The sequence below is a fragment of the Aegilops tauschii genome, chromosome 4 (genome assembly GCF_002575655.3).
Source record: "Aegilops tauschii subsp. strangulata cultivar AL8/78 chromosome 4, Aet v6.0, whole genome shotgun sequence".
In the NCBI taxonomy this organism is placed as follows: Eukaryota; Viridiplantae; Streptophyta; class Magnoliopsida; order Poales; family Poaceae; genus Aegilops; species Aegilops tauschii.
The window spans coordinates 26,012,527-26,033,596 of NC_053038.3; positions in this window are offsets into that span (position 1 = coordinate 26,012,527).

Genomic DNA, 21,070 nt, shown 5'->3' on the forward strand with positions numbered 1-21,070 from the left:
GGACAAATGGGTTAAATCCATCTGAAGCTAAGCCAAGTCTAATGTTTCTCAGGTCAACAGCAAACTTTTTATGTTTCTGATTGAAGCTTTTCCACTCACTACCATGTGATGGATGGCTCATTACATTCTGATCTCTGTACTCCTGGTTCGTAGAATGCCACAGTACATCCTCTCTTGTTTCAGCATCATGAAACAACCTCTGCAATCTTGGTGTAATTAGAAAATGTCTCAGAACATTATGAGGAATCCTCTTCACAGCATCACCATCTTTCCATCTTGATGATTTGCATTTCGGGCATTCACTTAAGTTGGCATAATCCTTCCGGCACAGAACACAATTATTCTTACAAACATGGATCATATCATATCCAATTCCAACTACACGAAGGAAATTCTTTATTTTACTTTAGGTGTGTGGCAGCTCAGATGCATCTGGGAAAGCTTTGCGGAAAGCAGCCAACATCGCATCGAATGATTTGTTGGTCATCCGCTCAGATGTCTTCACCTGAAGAAAGGTGACCATAGCTGAGAATACTGATAGCTTATTTCCTGGGGTGACAGCCATGTTGCATTGTTCCAACATGCAGGCCCACCGTTTTTCTTCTGCGTGTGAAAGTTCACGAAATGCACGAGCATTTGGTAGCATTGTTTCAATGTTGGTCAAAGTCACTGGCTCCGCCACCACCACCTCCTCCTCCTCTTCCACCTGAGCATCAGGCAGATCAAGATGGTGATCTGCTGCTTCCACGTAGTCAGTAACATTGACGTTCACAGCTTCACCATGATGAACCCACCTAGTATATGTGACCGACATCCATACAAGTGTAGATGATTTTGCACAGTTGACTAGGGTCTTGTAACTGAATTCATACAACCGACATCCATACACGGGCAGAGCACATCTGATTTCGGACCACCGTACTCACCTCTGATAAAGTTCATGAAGTTTTCAACCCCTCGACATATGCAGCAGAGAATCTTCGAGCAGAAGTTATCCAAGTCCTGTCCATCTGTTAGACATACAAATTAGTTCTTCTACTAGATATTATAGGAAAAACATATATGCTTTTTATGAAGTCCAGAAAAAAACACCTAGGTCGATGTCTAAAGCTATGGCAAGATATTTGGACGAGCAGATCTAAGTAACAAAATATATTTAAAGCTAATTCAGCAAACAGATTTAAGTGCTAAATTATGGCAGGCTGTTTCAGCAGTCAATGAAGCCGAGCACACAGCCATCGAACAAAGATCGAGTATAAAATGGTGTAGAGCTATTTCACATAACAGATTGGCTACTAGACCATGGCAATCTACGTCACAATAAATATATGGCAGGATATTTTAGCAACTAATCGGGCTTGGCATGCCATCTCACCTAAGCAGATTGAGTGCAGAACAGGGCAAGGAAGCTTCTTAAGCAGAGCATATTGACTGTAAACTACTTCGGCAAACAGTGAGATTAACAGCGTCTATCAGCGAACATTCAGCGCTACACCGACATGCATGGGGCCTCAGTCTAGAATGCGTGTGCCGTGGGAGAAGCTGACCGCCGTGCGTCTCCACATGAACATCGCCAGCGGTGGCGGCGCCGACCGCCGTGCGCCTCCACAAGAACATCGCCAGCGGTGGCGGCGCGGCTCGAGGACGGCAGTCTATGAGAGTGTACTGTGGGAGCGAGAGGAGTCCCCGAGGATGAGTAGGGCATGGGAGGCGGGTGTTGATATGATGGTCGTGCCACAGCGCTAATGCCACCCTCGGCACACTGAAACCGACCGTGTCCAGCGATGATGAGCGTGTCTCTCACCGCGGCTGCCCTGTCCAGAGGCGGTGCTAGAGCTGCGCCACGTTGCTGGCCCCACAACCCACATGAACGGTTGCCGGTGGCGAGGAGGTCATGGGCCAGCTCCTCCATTGGACTAGTCTGCGCCACGTCGTCCCGACAGGTGTGCCCCACATGTCGATTTCCCTATTTTCCCGGCCATATTCGAGCGTTAGTGCTCCGCATTGCGCATTAGGCACAGAACATGTGGTTTTTGTGCCCTGGTTCAAATGTGGTACAGTACCAAGTTGTTACCCTAGCCCCAAGTGTGGTGGTTTTAGGTACGGTACCACCCTTTTCCTTTTCAAGTAGTGAAGCGTAACACTTGATTAAGTAGCTGGATGGTGTGCTAAATGTAGGTGTCCGACTGTTTGAAAGAATAATTGAGGTGTGCCTGGTCTGTGCCCGCATTTAGTGGTCCAACTTACCATGTTCCGGCAGTAGTAACTATACTAGTCCCTGCGTACTCCCTCTGTTTTTATTTACTCCGCATTTTAGCTTTGCTCAAAGTCAAACTTTGTAAACTTTGACAAAGTTCATAGACAGAAATAATAACATATATAATAACAAATCAATACCATTAGATTCATTATTGAATATACTTTCACATCATATATATTTGCTATTGTAAATGTTCATATTTCTACTCTTACTAGCAAGATGCCCGTGCGTTGCACGTAACATCAAGATGCATTTGTATGACTAGTTTATCTTGTGAGAGAAAAGGATGAACGAGGAAATGCCTTATTTGCAATTGTGGAGAGGTGTGTGGGTACCTTTTTGCAAAATTGCCATACACTACAAAAAAATACACTTTCGTGATGATACGTGTTTGTCACAGTAGGTCGCGTTTTTTGTCATGCATGTACATCCATGACAAATTTATGACAGAATCAAGATAGTCATACATGTGCTATCGTAGAAGTGTTCCATGACATTACCAAAATTATCATCACGGAAATATCCACTTCCATGACGATAAATCGCGCGTCACAGAAGTGCTTTCGTCAAGGGTGACCGACACATGGCATCCACCGTAACGGAACGCCGTTAAGCTACCGGGTCGGGTTTTGGATCCGATAACCCGTTAACAGCCCCGACCAATGGGGATTTTCCACGTGTAAAATCATCATTGGCTGGAGGAAACACGTGTCGGCTCATCGCTGGGACAGATGTCATCCATTCATTGGACAGAAGGCGCCTATGATACGTCGAAACGTGGCACGGCCCAACAGTGGCCCATTCCTGTGAAAAGGCCGGCCCGTTTGACTTGGTCAAAAGCTGGCGGGCCGGCCCATGGAAAGCCTGTTAATGGCCTGTTCGCATATAGCCCATTTACAGCCCGCTAACCCAAGGCCCGTTACGCCCTATTCGAATTAGGCCCAGTAGCGTCATCTGGGCCATCCAATATGATTCCAGCCCGTTTTCACTTCTGGCCCATGACGTCTTTCGGCCCATATGAGGCCCTATGTAACTCTTGGCCTATTAACGGCCCGTGCTGAAACTGGCCCGTAATGAACAGTGTATTACTTTACACCCATTAACGGCCCGTGGTGAAACTGGCCCGTAATGAACAGTGTATCACTTTATACCCATTAACGGTCCGTTATTCCGTTGGGCCGTTTCCAGCCCATGTTATCTTTCGGCCTTCTCAGAGCCCATTTATTCTTGGGCTATTTTCCAGCATTCATTTACTTACGGCCCGTTACTGTCATTTTCTGCTTGTGGGCCAAATTCAGCCCGTCGTTACAGTCGGCCCGTTTGTGGTCCGTTAATACGTTGGGCCGTTTTCATAGCGTCATCAAATACGGCCTATTAACAATGGCCCGTTATGGTCGGCCCATGAATGAACGATTCCAACTCTAGCCCGTTTATGGCCAGAATGCGGTCTGTTTGGCCCATGTTTGGCCAATCGATCATACGGCCCGTATAAGGCCCATTGATTATATGGCCCGTAGAAGGCCCATTGTTTCTACGGCCCGTAGAAGGCCCATTGTTTCTACGGCCCGTAGGAGGCCCAGTGTCACTATAGTAAATATTAGCCCATGGTTATTGTGGCCTAGTTTTAAAAAATAGGTTATTGCAGCCACTAGCAAACCGCAAAAAAAGAACTGCACTGACTACAAGCAAACAAATAAACAAGACGACAAGGAAATAAATAAGCAAGCAACTTACACTAGGCTATCACGGCTATTACACATATTACATCCACTGGGCATCAAAGTTCGCCACCAGTGCAAATATAGGGAACACAGCAGCATATAAATGCCGCAGCAAAACAAGTCCAGAACTGAAACCACTTCAGAAGAGCTCAAGAAACAATATCCTGGGTACCCATAATGCTGGCAAGATGCTTAGCAAGCTTATTAACTTTCTCTTGTTTGGCGCTTAAGTCCTCCAGCGCTTGCTGTTGCACCAGAAAGTATGCATCTGAATTCTGCAGGGACTTCCTCAGTCCTTCGGCTTCCTGTCGCATAACATCTGATCGATGTCTTTCAACTTGAAGTTGAGACTCAAGAAGACAAACTGATTCAGGCAACGAGTTCGAAGAGCTGGTGCCAGCAGTGGTAGCCAGTAACTCGAACACTACATCAAGACAGGACTTTGGTGTTGTCTCAGTGTCTTCAATATAGTTTTTATCAGCTTTCTTGGAGACCAACAGGGATGTCTCACTATCTTGAACCTTATCCGCATTACTTCCTTTACCATTGCATAACAGGGTACTCTTCTCCAATATTTTATCCGCGTTCTAAAAGAGAAACAAACAAACACATCTCAGGTTTACAATGTAGTATATGAAACTCATTTTGGTAAACCAGCTCAGTAGTAAGGTGGACAGGATAACAGCATGAAACAAACATATATCTATGTAGTATGGTGACTGTATGGTCTATATCATTCTACTTTATGTTTCCAAATCAAGATAGATACAGTTCGAATCATATCTATTTAAGACAAAGCAGCATAGACAGAATATAAGTGTGGGAAACTACACAGCAATAACAACACTTGTAATGTGCATGGCATGAGAACATAACTGTTTATTCAATTGAAACTGAAATAAACATAGAGCAAGTTACAACAGCAAACAGCCAAACACGTTGAAGAAACAGGTTTAAAACATACCTGTTGCGCCATTGGAGTTTCAATTGCATCCTTCAAATTTGAAATTAGTTGGTATCAGTAAATACAGTGATGCAAGAGCAAACTAGTATGAACCATAGCTACGGAACCTGACCTGGGAACAATGCTTCTTCTGATTTAAGTGTTGACTTCAGGTTCGGAGTGGTGGTCCTCGTGATTTGGGCACTGCAGTTGCCTTACTAACTGCTCGTGTTTGGGTGCTCTGTGGTGGAGACGATGCTGTGTCAACGGGAACTGGGTGTCTATCTGCTGGGGTTGGTGTTAGAAGGGGTGTAGCTAGTTCTCTGTCCAACTGGGTAGGGGTACAATCTGCATGAGTGTGGGTTATGTGTGGTGGGGCTGGTTCTTGGGCAAGTACAACCATGGTTCTATCTGCATCGACAGGTAGCACGATCTTTTCTGAAGACCGTGTTTTTACTCCCACAGATACTGCCACCACTCCCTCCAATTGAAATGGCTGATAAACAAGAAAAGTAATTGAATGTACAGACATTGTAAGATAGACAGGTGCAATGGATAGTAGGGAAGAAAACAGGGCATGAAATAATTCACATTTATGTTGTCTAAGCAAACGGAATAGCAGGACATAATTTCACATATATGGTGGCTAATTAAACAGGATAGCATGACACAGTTTCACATGTATGATGGCTAACTAAACAGGATGGAATGACATACTTCAAAATATGATGACTATGTAAACAGGATGACATGATATAACTATACGATGTGTCTATTAAAGTGGTTGGCATGCCATAAATCACAAACATGCCGTCGATGGAAACATGATGGCATGATATAATTCACGGATAGAATGACAAAATTTAAAATATGATGACTATGTAAACAGGATGAGATGATATAACTATATTATGTCTTTAGAAAATGGGTTGGCATGCCATAATTTAGATACATGTTGTCTATGTAAACATCATGGCATGACATAATTCAAATATATGATTTATATACTAAGGAAGTGAGCAGAGGGCAATCGCATATATGATGTGTCAACTAAGGAGATGGCATTCAATATTGTGTATATGATGTAAAAACTAAGCATTGCAATACAACATATGCATTATATGAGTAATATAACCTTGCCAAGTTTGAGCATACACCTCAGGGGGATAATAGGACTGGTCATCTGCCTCTGAATCCTCCTCTGAAGAGCTATCTGTAACCAGCAAGATATCTGCTTCAGCAGGTAGCATTGTCTGCTCTGAAGACCTTGTTTTCACTCCAGATTTCTCCATCACCAATTCAAATGGCTGATGCACAGGAAGAGCAGTTGAATATACAAACATTGTCGACAAAAGCAATGAGAAATACAAAAAAAGGACGGCATGATATAATTCACATATATGACGCTTGCCTAAACAGCATGGCATTGCATAATTCACATACATAATGCCTTGCAACAAGATAACATTGCATAATTCACATATATAATGTCTTGCAACAAGATGGCATTGCATAATTCACATATATGGTAATTAGACACTAAACAGGTGGCATTCAGACAAAGCATGTCTAAACTAAGCAAATGACATAGCAATGCATGATACCATACTCACGATATGAGCAACATAACCCTGCCAAGTTAGGGCATGCACCTCGGAGGGGAAATATGACTGGTCATCTGTCTCTGAATCCTCCTATGAGGAGCTATCAGTAACCAGCAAGACATGCGCTTCGTCAGATAGCGTTGTCTGCTCTGAAGACCTTGTTTCCACTCCAGATTTTTCCATGACCGTGCCGAATGGCTGATGCACAGGAAGAGTAATTGAATGTACTAAAATTGTTGACAAATTTAACACGTAATAAAAAAATGATGGCATGATATAATTCACATATAAGATGACTGGCTAACCAGGGTGGCATTTCAAAATTCACATATATGATGGCTGGCTAGACAAGATGGCATTGCATGATTCACATATACGATAAAGAAACTAAACATATGGCATTGACACAAAGCATGTCTAAACTAAGCAGATGTCATCTTTAATGTATACAGTAAGCAATGCAAGGCACCATATGCATGATATTACCAACATCAGCATGCCAAGTTAGAGCGAAGACCTCATGGGTTAAATAGGAGTGGTCTTCTCCTTCTGAATCCCCCTCAGAACAGTTATCTTCCTCTTGATTACGATCCGAAATGGGTGGAGGGGGGGCTGCCTTTGCGCCCACCATGGAACGACGTCTGCATGAAATTTTATTGCCACGCAAGGCTCGTCTCTTTTGCTCTACATGATCAGTTCCATTGTGTACAATAACTGGCATGCATAGGAATAAAACATAGTGAGATTATGTAAGGAGTGCATGCACAAATCCAGAGTGATGGTAGCAAACTGTGGATAGCCCAAAACCAATGATAGCAGGCAGATAATAGCTTTAGTTAAAAAATACAGATAATGGCTCCTTTAATGTTTGTTTGCACCCAACATGAAACTCACAGTAGACACCGGAGATTAACCAGATAGTAGACAGATAGTACTGATTGCTGCCCCAATATGTACCCCACAACCATTTAAAAACTCAAGTTTCAGCATTAGTTTGGACCTGACTCGGAGTCTAATAGGTGAACACGACGATAATGTAGCATGTCATCATATTAAGCGACGCATAACGTAAGCAGACACGGAAGAGTGCGACCTCTCTTGCGGACCCGTGTAGTCGTCAAGGTCATCTGCTCAGTTGATGATGGTAATGTAGTTGCCGTGGCTGCCGGCGGCGGGGAAGAAGATCTGAGGCGGCGAAAGACAGTCTGGAGAGCGGATCCCTGCTGTGGTGAACCCTTCCGTCGTTGGAGCAGCTGAGCTGGGGTGGAACACAGCGCCGCAGGAGCAGGACAAACCACACAAGGTTTTCTTTGACACATATCTGTAACAGAAGTAATTGAGTAAGGGCTTGTTTGAATTTGAGGATTCTAACAATGCAGGGATAGGAAATAGATAGGAATAGGATAGGAATGCACGTGCAAAACAGAGAATTTAAAAACACAGGATTTCTGCCAATCTGGGTGTTTGATTCACAACAATTGGAAGATCACAGGATGCAAAAAAGCATGGTGAGATTAAGTCAAACCACAAGAAAATGTACGGTTATAATTCTATTATGCTACTATCTCTTAGTCTTGTGCTTGATGAATAGGAATATGAAAAGGAGGAGAAGTGGAAATTAGAATTCCTACGGTTTTTCTTTCAAGGAGACACTAAAGGAACAAATCCTATAGTTTTCCTTTGCTCCATTCCTTTGCACCAAATTCACGAAAAGTAGTACCATAGGAAACTTTCCAATTCCGATGTTTTTCATTCACTTTTCCTTTCAAGCATTGGCGATTCTAGTAGGCAGGCTTGAGCAAGGAAAATCCTACACTAAAAAAATGTTTTTGTGCTACTTCTATTACTTTGGACCCAGGCCACTGCCATACTAGCTCAACTCCCAGTCACATCGACAAATGCACAGCTCAAACGCGCAGAGATAAATAATGATGGCGTTCAAGAGAGTCCGTCACGGATAGCTAAGTTGCCTGGTACCTCACTGCTTGTCATATAGTAGGATAAACTAATCGTATTTCCCGTTACTACGAGTGCTCAGTGGACAATATATATAACATGTAGAGTAAAAAAGAGATGCAACAAGTGTACAACCTCTTTGGCGAAGCCATGTCGATCTCAGCGTGATTGGGTTGGCCGGTGAGGATGCTCCGGCTGACTTGGCTGTCGGAGGAGGGGAAGAAGATCTTAGGCGTCTGGAGATGGATCCCGAGGTACTGCTCCGCTGTGATGGAGGGTTTCGTCGTTGGAGCAGCTCCGGTGAGTTGTACGACGCCGAGGCTGAAGCAGGACAAGAGAGACAACGAACAACGTTAACCTGAGTGGAATTCTAATAGCATCTCCAATACATGATGTAAAATACATAACCACAAAGTGCTAGATGTAAAATACATCAGCCGCTCATCTCTGAACTTAACTGTCGAAACTGAATTTAACTGTCGAAACTGAACTTAACTGTCGAAACTGAACTTAACTGTCGAAAGTGAATTTTGTTATCGAAACTGAACGCACTAGCAAGGTGAGGCTACACGTCGGTCGACTGACTTTTTCATCTCTAGTCAGTCGATTTTGCAGCCGTTGGATACGAAATCAAGGGCCTACGGTTCATCTTCAACCTCCACCCCCCTAAGCCGCCAGCCACCACCGGCCAAACAGCAGCCCCCCGCCGCCCGCGGCCGGCGGTGCGCCGCCCCGCCCGCCCCGAAAACACTCCCCACCACCGGTCCGCTGCCGCCCCGGCCATCCCTCTAGGCCCCCCCGTGCCGAGCTTTTTCTCCGGCGATCCCCACGCCACCGCCCCGCCAACACCCCGCCACCTCCGGCGACCACCGCCCCCATCCTGAACCCTAAGATAGATAGTGGGATACCTCTCCGGCGAGCCCCCCTCCCCGTCGCGGCTGGTTCTTCCTTCACCCCGGCGAGCCCCCCCCCCCCACCCCCTGAAAATCGATTGACCCAAAAGTCGATTCAGTCGACTGAAGTGTAGCTAAATCGGAGCAGCATCGCAAGCAAGATCAAGAGCGAGAGCAGCAGCGCGAGCAAGAGCAAAAGCAAGAGCAGACCAGGCAGGGGACCGAGAGCAAGAGCAGAGCAGCAGCGCGAGCGAGAGCTAAAGCAGCAGCAACTCCTACTGATGTGGACATTGCCGCCGAGGGAGCGACGGCGTGGAGGAAGTGGCCGGCGATGCCGCCGTGGATGGAGCCGCGCCGTGTCGGCTCGGGACCGAGCGCCGGCAGCACCGTGAGATCGAATCAAGAAGAAAATGCGGCGATTAGTGTACAACCTCTTTGGTGGCGCCGATTAGGCTGCAGCTTCATCCGAGGGAACGGTGATGATGATGCTCTTCCGGTGGTGCAGGTGAAGACGACGGTGTGGGAATGGAGGTGGCGCGAAAGACGAGGGGAACATCGGGGCAGCTCCTTGGAGGTGGAGGACGGGGTGGCTGAACCGGCGGGACGATGAGATCGACGAAAGATCCTCATCCGGTACGGTGGATGAGGGACGTCGAGGTGTTACTGTGGACGACGTCGTCGGGGAAGAGGCTCCGGCTGGGTGGCGGACAGAGCAGGGTGTGGGGTTTCGTCGCGGGTTTTCGCGGCCTCGGTGTACGAATGGGTGGGCGGATGGGATGGCAGTGGGGAACCATGGCTTAGAGACGCGCTTGTCCGAAATGTGGGGTAAGTTACGAAAGTACCCCCACCGATTTGAGGCGGTTCTTTCGGTTCAGGGGTACCACGGGCATTTTGCGTGTCGGGATTTCACAGGAGGTGGGAGTTTTCACGCGCGTTGTAGTTTCGGAATAGCAAGGCGTGGGTTGAGATGGAGGGAGTTGTCGGAGCACAACGAGACAAAGATATATCTTAAATATTTCGGGCTAACAAGGTGCGGGTTGAAGAGGCGGGAGTTTCGCAGCACGATAGACAGAGACGCTAGCTTGAATTTTTGGCATAACAAGGCGCGGCTTGAAATTTCGGAAGAACAAGCTTAACGTGTACCCCAAAAAAAGACAATTTGCACCTCAACACGCACAACACACACACAAACGCCATTTAGACTAGAGTAAGGTACACGTGCATTGCACGCATGAGATTTGGCAACCAAATTATGAATAAATACCACATTATAGCATGCAAGCTTTGAGTCATATATGCATGATGTAGATGTTCGTTTAATTCTTATAGTTCATTTCATTCAAAATCATCTAGTTTTTATAAGAAAGCTAATCTATTTTAAGATTCATGGAATTGTGCGTCGTAAGACATAAAGTAAAAACAAATAATGGCAAATCATGTAGAAAAACATTTGGGCAATTCTGATACGGAAGATTCTAGAACAAATAAGAAGTGCTTGTGTTTTGATGTTTGTGCATTATGCTTAAGTTCAACCATGGAGTCTTCTAGATTATACATGTGGCGAAATCTGGTGGAATCTAGATGATATCCAACGGCCAGTAGTGCTCAAATTTGCCATCTTTGGACCATCGGATTCGCCTCATCCAACGACCATCTTTCAAAGTTAAAGTTACCCGCACACAATATAAAAAATATAAAATATAATATATATATATATATAGGGGTATAGATATAGATATGTGATGCGAAAGCCGCCCATCATCTCCAATTAGAATAGTGTGTCCATGCACGGATGCGACGTGGCCAAATGATGTCTGCCATCGGTATCTCAAATTCAAATCAGTCTGACCTTGTTCAATGTGTATACATTACAACATGCTTGTTTCCAAACAACACCGCGCAGATCTCCATTATATTCATGCATGCATGGGTTTCAAACATTAGGATCTATTATTCAAATATTTGAATTCAACTTTACATTGATTATGACCTCACCTATTCTTTTACACCCACACAGTAGTCTTCTCTTTATAATTGTACCACTAACTTTCTCTCGTGCATGCATGCACACACACTACCAGTCAGCATTATCCATCGCACGCATGCAATCTTTTTCTTCAGGTCGGTCTCCCATGAAGGCACACACCCACACACATCCCCCTCTCCATCATATCGAGCATTCTTTATCTCTCACGCGTGCATGCGCAACGATCGATGTTCCTCTATGTATGTGTGTATATAGCTAGGTCTTTCATAGTTTTCCACACAAACCGATCAATCGATATATCCAGTGAGGTCTCACCCTCTTTCCCACGTCCACATCGATCAATCTATACCTCTCTATATAGGATTAACATATATAGCTAATACACCCACATTAATTATATATCCAACGTCCCCCTCTCATCATCCATGCCTTCCGCTTCATCTCTCAGACGCGTGCACAATGGCGAAGACAGGGGGCAGTAAGGGCCCTGCCCCCTTCCCCCTAACATCACTATATATCAAGGCTAATATGAATGTGATCATTAGACAATTGCTGCTAAAAATGGTTTAAGTTCATGAATTGACCCTCCTCGTAAAGGATTAGCAATGCTTGGCCCCCTAGCTCATTTATTTTTCATGGCTCCGCCATAGCGCGCAACAGCGCACGTGTTCGCCCCCTCTCTCTAAATATCGATCTCGCACTTGTACATTCCTTCATAGTCTCCCTCCACTCGGCCCCTCGCACCATCTTCTAGCCCCCACCGGATTTTGCCACATGTACAATCTGCAGACTCCATGGTTGAACTTAAGCATAATGCACAAACCTCAAAACAACAGTGGTTCTCTTTTGTTCTAGAATCTTCCGTATCATAACTGCCCAAACTTTTTTTCTAGTTGAATTGCCATTATTTGTTTTTTACTTTATGCTTTACAACGCACAATTCCATGAATCATAAAATAGATTAAGGGCTTCTTTGATTCAAAGGATTCTCAAAGGAATTTTGGAGGATTCTAATCATTAGGAATTTTTCCTATCTTGGTTGTTTGATTCGTAGGATTGTAAACCATAGGAATTTTTCCATATGATTCATTTGCACTAGATTTCATAGGAAACATCCCATCCACTCAAACCTCTTTGAAAGAATTCTGCGTTTTTTCTATGCACAATCAAACACTCGTACAATCCTGTAGGATTCAAGACGACATAACACTATAATCCCATGTTTTTCCTATTCCCGCGTTCTTAGCTTTTTTATAAAAACTAATTGATTTTGAATGAGATGAACTATAAGAATTAAACGAAGGGCTACATCAGGCATATATGACTCAGAGCTTACATGCTATACTGTGGTATTTATTCATAATTTGGTTGCAAAATCTGATGCGCGCAATGCACGTGTACCTTACTAGTACTTCGAGTATGTGCAAAACACGTAAATTAGAATACCAATGGCACGCTACACAGTGTCTCTCTTATAGTTCATGAAGCCACGTGGCACATGTGGAGGCGTTGTCGCGACCTCCTTGCGTGGATTGATCACAGTGACGTGCTGCTGGTTCCAGAAGAATGTACTCGTCCTCCCTGAGCCATACTGGCGGTACATGCACGAAGCGAAGATGTGCACGCACGCCACGCACGCACTCATTCCCTCGCACGCACACTCGGGTACACGGGCGGACGCAATTTTGTACCAAGATCCACCCCATGTGATAATTTGACGCATGTAAAGTCGTTCACTTCATTGATGGTCAATTAATACAGCGCATGCAAATTGAGTGGACGTGAGGGCGGAAGAAAGACATTATTACTCCACTGCGCGCATGCGAGTAGTTAAATCGTGGGTTGCTAGTAGTACTTCCATTGGTCTCCTTTGTATTTTGTGCCAATTTTTGACAGTAAAATAATATTTACGCATTTGAGCAGTGTAGTACTTGAAATTTATGTTCCGCTAAACTCATCGGGAGCCGTTTCGGGCCTCGAAACCAAAACCATCAATTAATCTTTACCTTGTTCCCATCACATTCGAAAGCCTGCTCACACCTACTAGTACGTACCAAACCTGAACGTGTTCCCACTATGCAGGTATTAGTACTAGTGCTAGTACTTAGGTTATAAAAAGGGGAACTACCTAACCGAAAATTACTCTACCTTTCCTCCTCATAAGTGCTTCTTCTTCGTCCGTCGTTGCCATGGCTGGTGAGCAGAGCTCTAGGTCGAGAACTACTCGTAACAAGGGAGCGGCAACCAAGGCTGTGGAAAAAAAGAGGGCTCGCCGCCACGCAGAGACCTCAATAGATCTCTCACGGGCAGGCGATGGCTCCCAGGAGCGCCCTAGCCGCGGAGGTGAACATGCCGAGCCGGCAGAGCTGGAGTCGTTATCCCTCGACGGCATGCCCGATCAGCTCAATAAGCAGAAGGAGTTCATCCAAGACTTGATGGAGTTGCTAAAGGAGAGCCTCGACGACATGCCCGCTGAGCTCAATCAGCAAGGGGAGTTGACCGCCGGCTTGCTGATGCTGCTGAAGAAGAGCATTGCCTCGGAGAAGAAGGCGACCGGCGAAATCCTGCGACTTCAGGAGGACAAGGCGAAGCTCTGCCACGAGATCGACCTGTTGAAGGAGAAGAACGCTGGCTGGAAGAAGTTGCATGAGAATAGTAGTTCCTCGATGAAGATGCTGCAGGCCCTCGTCATGGAACAGAAGGAGGAGTTGGCGAAGCTCCGCATCGAGCACCCGGCTGCTGTCAAGGTACGTAATGCGGCCGTGGAACAGATGATGAAGGCTCGCGTCGAGAAATCCCGCGTCATGGACAGAATGAAGAAGATGGCGGAGGAGACGCGCAAGGAGATGGAGGTCGTGGAGGCGATGAAGAAGCAGTTACGACTCCACGACGAATTAGATCATTTGGGGTGATAATCTTCCTTCTTCTTTTGCTCCTGTGTTTCATCTTTTGCTTCGGGTGTTTCGCCGCACGTGTCACATTCTCTGCGAGGCATGAATAGAACAATGGTTTTTTTAGGGAATCAATAGAACAATGCTAACAATGAGATGACTAGCAAATTAGATCATTTTTTATCGCCATATGGCACTAGGCTGCCGTGTTTCGTGCTCCTCCGTCGCAGTACTACTCCAGTGGAAAACTTGAGTATACCGCACGGTTCTTTGCTCCTCCTCGATCAGGTCGTCGGCGCATTTATATGAGCAGTCAAATCACAAGGCCCCGCCTTCCAGCAGTAATGAGCCGTCAAATCACAAAGGCCCTCGCCTCTCGTGAAACCGACCAAGCTAGACTGCCCCACCCTCTAGCCTTTTAAAAAATGTATACTTTTGTACAGCAGTAGTATCGATGGATTGCGCCATGGAGCAAAACTTGAAATTAAAAAAAAGGTGGTACATATGGAGAGCGCTCGTCGCCAAATTATGCATATAGTACTATTAAAAAGGCTAGTCACAATAATGGTGTCCAGCACAACCCACCCCTCAAATAAAACTAAGAGGGTGCTTGGATACGTTTTAGTCCCATGACTAAAAGTAGTGGGACTAAAACATGCTAGCCTCACCCATGCTTGGATCCAAATACTAAAAAGGCTAAAATCAAGTTAATGAGCATTTATTATCCTCCAAACCCTCCAATCCAGAACTCGCCTGTGTTAAAGGAGAGGAGTTAAATGCGTAGAGAGAGGACTAATTCACATTTTAGTAGGGGTACCCCTGACTAAAAAAATTTAGTCTCAAGACTAGTTTTAGCCCCTCTTTAGTCAGGGGTGCTTGGAACTTTAGCCTCTTAAAGAGACTATTTTTAGTCAGACTAAAATAAGTCCCTTGGATCCAAGCACCCTCTAAGCATCCTGGAATTGTTTGACAAAACTAAGCACCCTGAAATTCTTTGACAACTAAACTGCTGGCTATATGATGTTGGCCATATATATTGTACGTATAATATGTGAAGAAACGAGTGGTAGTACTATACCAACTAAAAGATGAAATGTAAGAAATACTAGTATGTACGTACTGAAGAGTTAAAGTAACGAGAAGAAACATAACATGGTTCTGCTGGGGGCTTAGCACAACACACCCCTCCAATTAAATTAAGCACACCTGAAATTAAACTTTGCAACTATTCCGGTAGACACTGCATTAGAACCACCATGATCAACGACACTGCCACCTTACTCGGAGTCCTTGTCCACGTCCTCGACTTCGTCCTTGTCCCTCTTCCTCTTGGCCGATACTTCTTTGCTTGAACCGCACACTAGGCTGTTGCTCTTCATCCAACCCTTGTAGATATTGAAGCAAAGGTAGCCATCCATTGCAGCGTAGTAGATGTGGTCTATATCTAGTACATTCCGCTGCCATGCATGACAATGAAACATGTATGGAGGTTTCTCCAGTTTACCGTACGAAGGATGAACCATGGCTCCTGCCAGGGTCAGCATTGAAGGCTGACGAGAGGACACCAGCCGATTCTTCTAGAGGCCGAAGGTGTTGCCTACAACGAGGCCTATCCGACGCAGGACTTCTTTGTCATTACCAAAGTCTACAGTAACGAATTTGACTAGGTTGCTCTCGAGGAAGTCCTTAAAATCCTGGCACTCAACGTCGGCATGGCATATGTGGTAGACCAAGCATAAGTCATGCACGCAAACCTGGATCACGGCGAGCTTCTTCCTCTCTTCATCCTTTAGATCCTTCTCTTGTCCCAGGACTGTGGTGTACTCAACATCTAGCCCAGCGACCCACTCATCATCTGAGTCTTCGAACATGCGTCTGAAGCGAGAAAGGCATCCTTTCACCATCGCGGAAGAACAGGTGTAGATGACCTCGAACTCATCGCCGGTGATGGTTCTAACCTTGTACTCACCGCCGATCGTGGAGATCTGGGACGCCATGGATTTGGGAGGAGGGTTAGGATTAGTGGAACTGCCGTAATGTGAATGGACGGGACGACTAGGAGCAAACCGCCGTAGTATTGAAGGACGTGCGGGGACGAGTAGGAGCGAACTGCCAGCATGCGAATGGCAGGGTAGTGGCTTTCCATTCTCCCATGATACGGGCTTCTGAGAGCCCTTGGATCTGAGATCGAACGGTTGCATGGCGTGATTCTAGACCTATGGGTGAATATCCTATCCTGGAGGTTTATTCTGCAAATTTTCAGCAACTTAGCATGCGACCGTTTGATCTCAGATCCAAGGGCTGCCAGCAGCCCGTATCATGGTCGCGCCTACCACGACCGTCGCGTCGCTCGCGCGGTCGCGCCCTTGGAGATTTAACACGGTGCGTTAGGCTATCTGATGTTGGCATGTCATACATAGTCATCACTTAGTCACTCATACTACAACAAGGTTGGCTATAAGGTTGGCTATAAGTGTATTTTTTTACTCCTCTCTATCTCTTTCTTCGTACTCCCTCCGTCCCATAATATAAGAACGTTTTTTACACTAGTGTAGTGCCAAAAACGTTCTTATATTATGGGACACAGGGAGTACTAGTATTTATTGCATTTGCCAAGGAGTGACCTCTTCCAATGAAATGGTGTTGCTAAGTTTGCTTCATTTAATTAGCTATAGACTCAAAATTGTCTTTTCACCTAGGTACACGCGCTTAGCACCATTTCTTCCTTGGGTCACCAAACTAGTCTCTCTCTTCTTGCTTAACTTGCCACATCAGACTTTATGCCTATGTGGCAAGCTTAAGCACCTGTAGGAGCAAGTAAAAGTAAGTAAAATAGTGCGCTTTACCTGGCATTTTTGCATATGTGGAGGAAAGAGAGGCAAGGAAAAAGTGGAGAAGTGGGCTCTCATGCAAGAGCCACCCTCTACTGCATGGTGGAGCATTGGGAGAGGCACCTGTATGGAGGTGGTCAGGAATCGGGAGACTCACGCCGGTCATAGCGCCGCTATTAAAATGATAATGGCAGGTCAAATCATGGGGCCCCACCTGTCCAGCAGTAACTCGCTGTCAAATCACACAACCCTACGTTTGCAGCAGCCTACTCCCTCGTCTTCTCGCGTCTCTGTCGAACCGACTAGGCGGAACTGCCCCGCCGCCTACCGCGCAGGAAAAGCCCCGCCCTCGACTTTTAAATAGTATACAGTATACTAATTTTGTATCCATGGATTGCGCCCGCGCCATGGAGCAAAGCATCTAGAAAATGGCGGTACACATGTACGGAGTATACAGCACGCCCGTCGCGTTCGCGTCGCACCCCAGACGGTCGGTCGGTCTGGCACGCTGCTCTCCGAATGGAACGCGCGTCATATTGCGTTTGCACACACATGTGGGACGACAATTGAGAACTGACCATAGGCACACTCCCCGGCCCCGCAAGTCGGGTGACTTAATAGAAGAGGGAGACGAGCGATAGTACTAGAGAAGTGTTGTACTACGTTGGTGCCTGGACGATCCCTGCAAGACACGGAAGATCAGTTCGTCCATGCATGTGACCAGACTCCAGCAGACACGCCTGGATTGGCTATCGTGTACATATCGTGCAGGCTGTGTTGTACATGGCTGTAGTTGTGGTGAGAAATCTAAAAAAAGGTTTCTTGGCATCTCGCAAAATTAGGTGTCATGTGCTTCGGATCACTGCGAGGGTTAAACAGCGACAACTGAGTTGGGCTAGTCATTGGGGGTACATGCACGAACAGTGACTACTCGGCTGCCATCTAGGTCAAGCCGGCTATGTTAATTAGGACATCTATCGACGGACCCCTTTTCTACGAGTTTATCTTTAATTTGAGCTTTGTTCCTCGTCTAGTTTGTCCGTCGGGATTCATGTTGTCTCCTTTGGGCAGTGAGGTTATGATTTCTTGTCATGTGGCATTTTTTCGTGTTATATGTTATAATCCGGCGCTTCAGATCAAAATGACGACAACTGCGCCTCCGGGCCACGTGCATGAAGACTTCTCGACAGCCATTGACGAGGTCAAGCCGGCCCCGGTAGACAAAACTAGTACTACTCCACTATATAGGCAGGAGCCTCCGCGCTTGCTTGCTAGTGTTGCTCTCTTCACACTTTCTCGGCCTCTCCAGATCTAAACACGACAGCGGTGGCCACTCTCTCTCTCTCTCTCTCTCTCTCTGCTCACCGCTGGTCACAGATCCAGCCGGATCCTCTCCGCCGGGGAAGGTGAGAAGGTGCAACGTTCACGCGATCGTCCTTCGCGATGGCTCTTACCCACTGCTGGGCACGTCCCGATCAGCCTGCCTTGTCGTTCTCTCCCAAGCACCGCTGGCGAGGGAGGGCCTCCGACCCCTTCTTCCTCGCTGCCGTAGTGTGGGCAGATCTGGCCTCCCGCCGCCCACCTAGCGACATCCCGGCGACCATCAGGTATAACTTCCTTCGAAACCGGCCTTGCTCTACTTCCCGAGCTCCTGACGTCGCTGCATTTGTATCTTTTACTATTTCTCAGGCCCCCTCGTAGATAGGTTCGATCGGCTGTTCGAAAACCACCTAATTTTTTACGTTTAAGAGGTAAAACTAGTTCATACACTCGAATCTAGTACTACTTGGTTCAAACAAGGAAGAAAGGGGGTGGGGGTGGGGGAGGATTTGTTACCTGAATCTAGGACTTAGTCGAAAGAGGAAATAATGGGGGCGAAAAGTAGCAGAGACTGGCTATCCAACTGGTCTCTAGGTCTAATAGGGAAATAAAGGGAAACGCAGTACAAACTCAATATAAACTCGATCTATTGGTTGAAAAAGGAAAGAAAGTGGGGACTGGGGGACAAGTCAACAGAGTATTCCAGCACTAGATTTGCTAGCCTCACACAATATAAGGTGGCTATACCGAACAAAAATGGGACCAACCCAGATATCCTGTTCTGATGTTTGTTGCTCCGAGCCACTCTTATGTAATGCCACTGGTAAAATGTAGCAGTCGCACTGTTAAAAGTAAGGACACGTTAAACCAATGGTGTTTTCAATGTAATGCCTCCAGTAATATGAATCAATGGCACTTCTTTACATGTCCTGCTAAAATTTCCCATTAAGATAAGTTGGTTCTTCTCGTTAGAAATGCAACTGTCCTGGTCCGCCTACTCTCCCGTGCCCAAAGTAATGTCGTATTTAACGGTTGTCATAGTTAATCCTAATGCCCACACTAATATCTAGCAATGCCAGTGCTTTAGAAATTGCTACTGTCCTTGTAGGATTGCCATTTAGATAAGGAACATGCTTCTTTTCATTTGATGCATGTTTCATCACTTGTTAGTCACCCTCCTTTCCACCTTTTTTGTGCAAATAGAGATATACATTTCACGCTCGATCTTAGTTGAACTGCACAAATGATATCCAAATTATAGTTGAGCACTCCAGGAGCTTCACAACCAACCTTGATGTTGCTCAATTTTATTGCAACTAATGAAGAAGAAGCTTTGTGGGTTTCGTTTTCTGATGGAAATGGAACCGGGGCCAGCCCTTTTCTTAAAAAAATTGAAGAAGAAGCTGCTAGCTCACGGGACATTGCTTCATTTTAGGTGAACTACACAAAAAGGTCCCATGAATTGAATCATCCATGTTGGTGACTGAAAGAGCCAGCTTCAGCATCCCAGACTAAGCACCCCCGGCCTCCATCCTTGCGACGCACGGTACACCTCGTTTGCCACCTGCTCGACCCTAGTGTCACTAATAAAATGAAGTAATAATACAGTTAAAATAGAGCGATTGTCATCTCTATCATTTCATTTCCAATGTAGATAAAGAAAGTGCTTCTCTTTGTTAATGTATGTTTCAATTTTTTTTTTGAAAGCTCACTGACAGTAGGAGAGGCTCCTACTGACTTTTAAGTTAATGCAACACCAGGATCAGGGGAGGTGTGGCCCCATAGTTACAAGGTATAGAGTTGAGTATTACAATACAGACTAGTTAGAGCAAAGAGGTGTCAAAGCCTACTAGAAAGAAGCAAACTAGGGGGTGGTAGAGGTCAGATAGCGGCCACCAATCCTCTGATGAAGGGGTGGAGAGAGTTTCTGGTGCGGTGTACCATCATGGACATATCATTTTTGAACCTGCCTCTCCAGGATTCCATTGATGGCATCACATTCCTAAAATGTTTATTATTTCTCTCTTTCCATACCCCCCAAGCTGCTATGATGAAGGTTTCCATGAATAATGGACCACCCCAGGATCTTTTTCCCTCATGGATGAGATCCAGCCTGCATTGGGAATCATGCCAGTGCATTCCAATCGCAGTCCAACACTCAGTTGCAAATGGGCATTGGAAGAACAGGTGGGTCACTGTTTCCTCCGGGGGCGCGTCACAAAGCAGACAGGTGTACACATCACCTTCCAGTTTGTACTGTCTCCTCCTCAACATGTTTCGAGTATTCAGACGATCAGCAAACAGAAGCCAAGAAAAAACTTTCCATTTGTTCGTGCATTTGGATTCCCAGATCCAAGGAAAAACTGCATCCACAATAACATCTTTAAAGCAGAACTTATAGTAGTCACTTGATTTGAAAGCTCCTAGCTCTCTAGCGTCCCAGACACAGCACCATTTGTCATTTGTGTCACTGTCAGGATTAATCCCCACAGTTAAGGCCTGAATCTCTTCAATTTCTGCTCTTGCCTAAGGAGAGAATGGTATGTGAAAAGCCTCTCCAATGGTGCTAGATCTCAGCAATGTCTGTATTGACACATCCTCTTCTCTTGCAAATGAAAACGCCCTCGGGTATGCGGTCTCCAGTGGTTGATCACTCCAAAGATC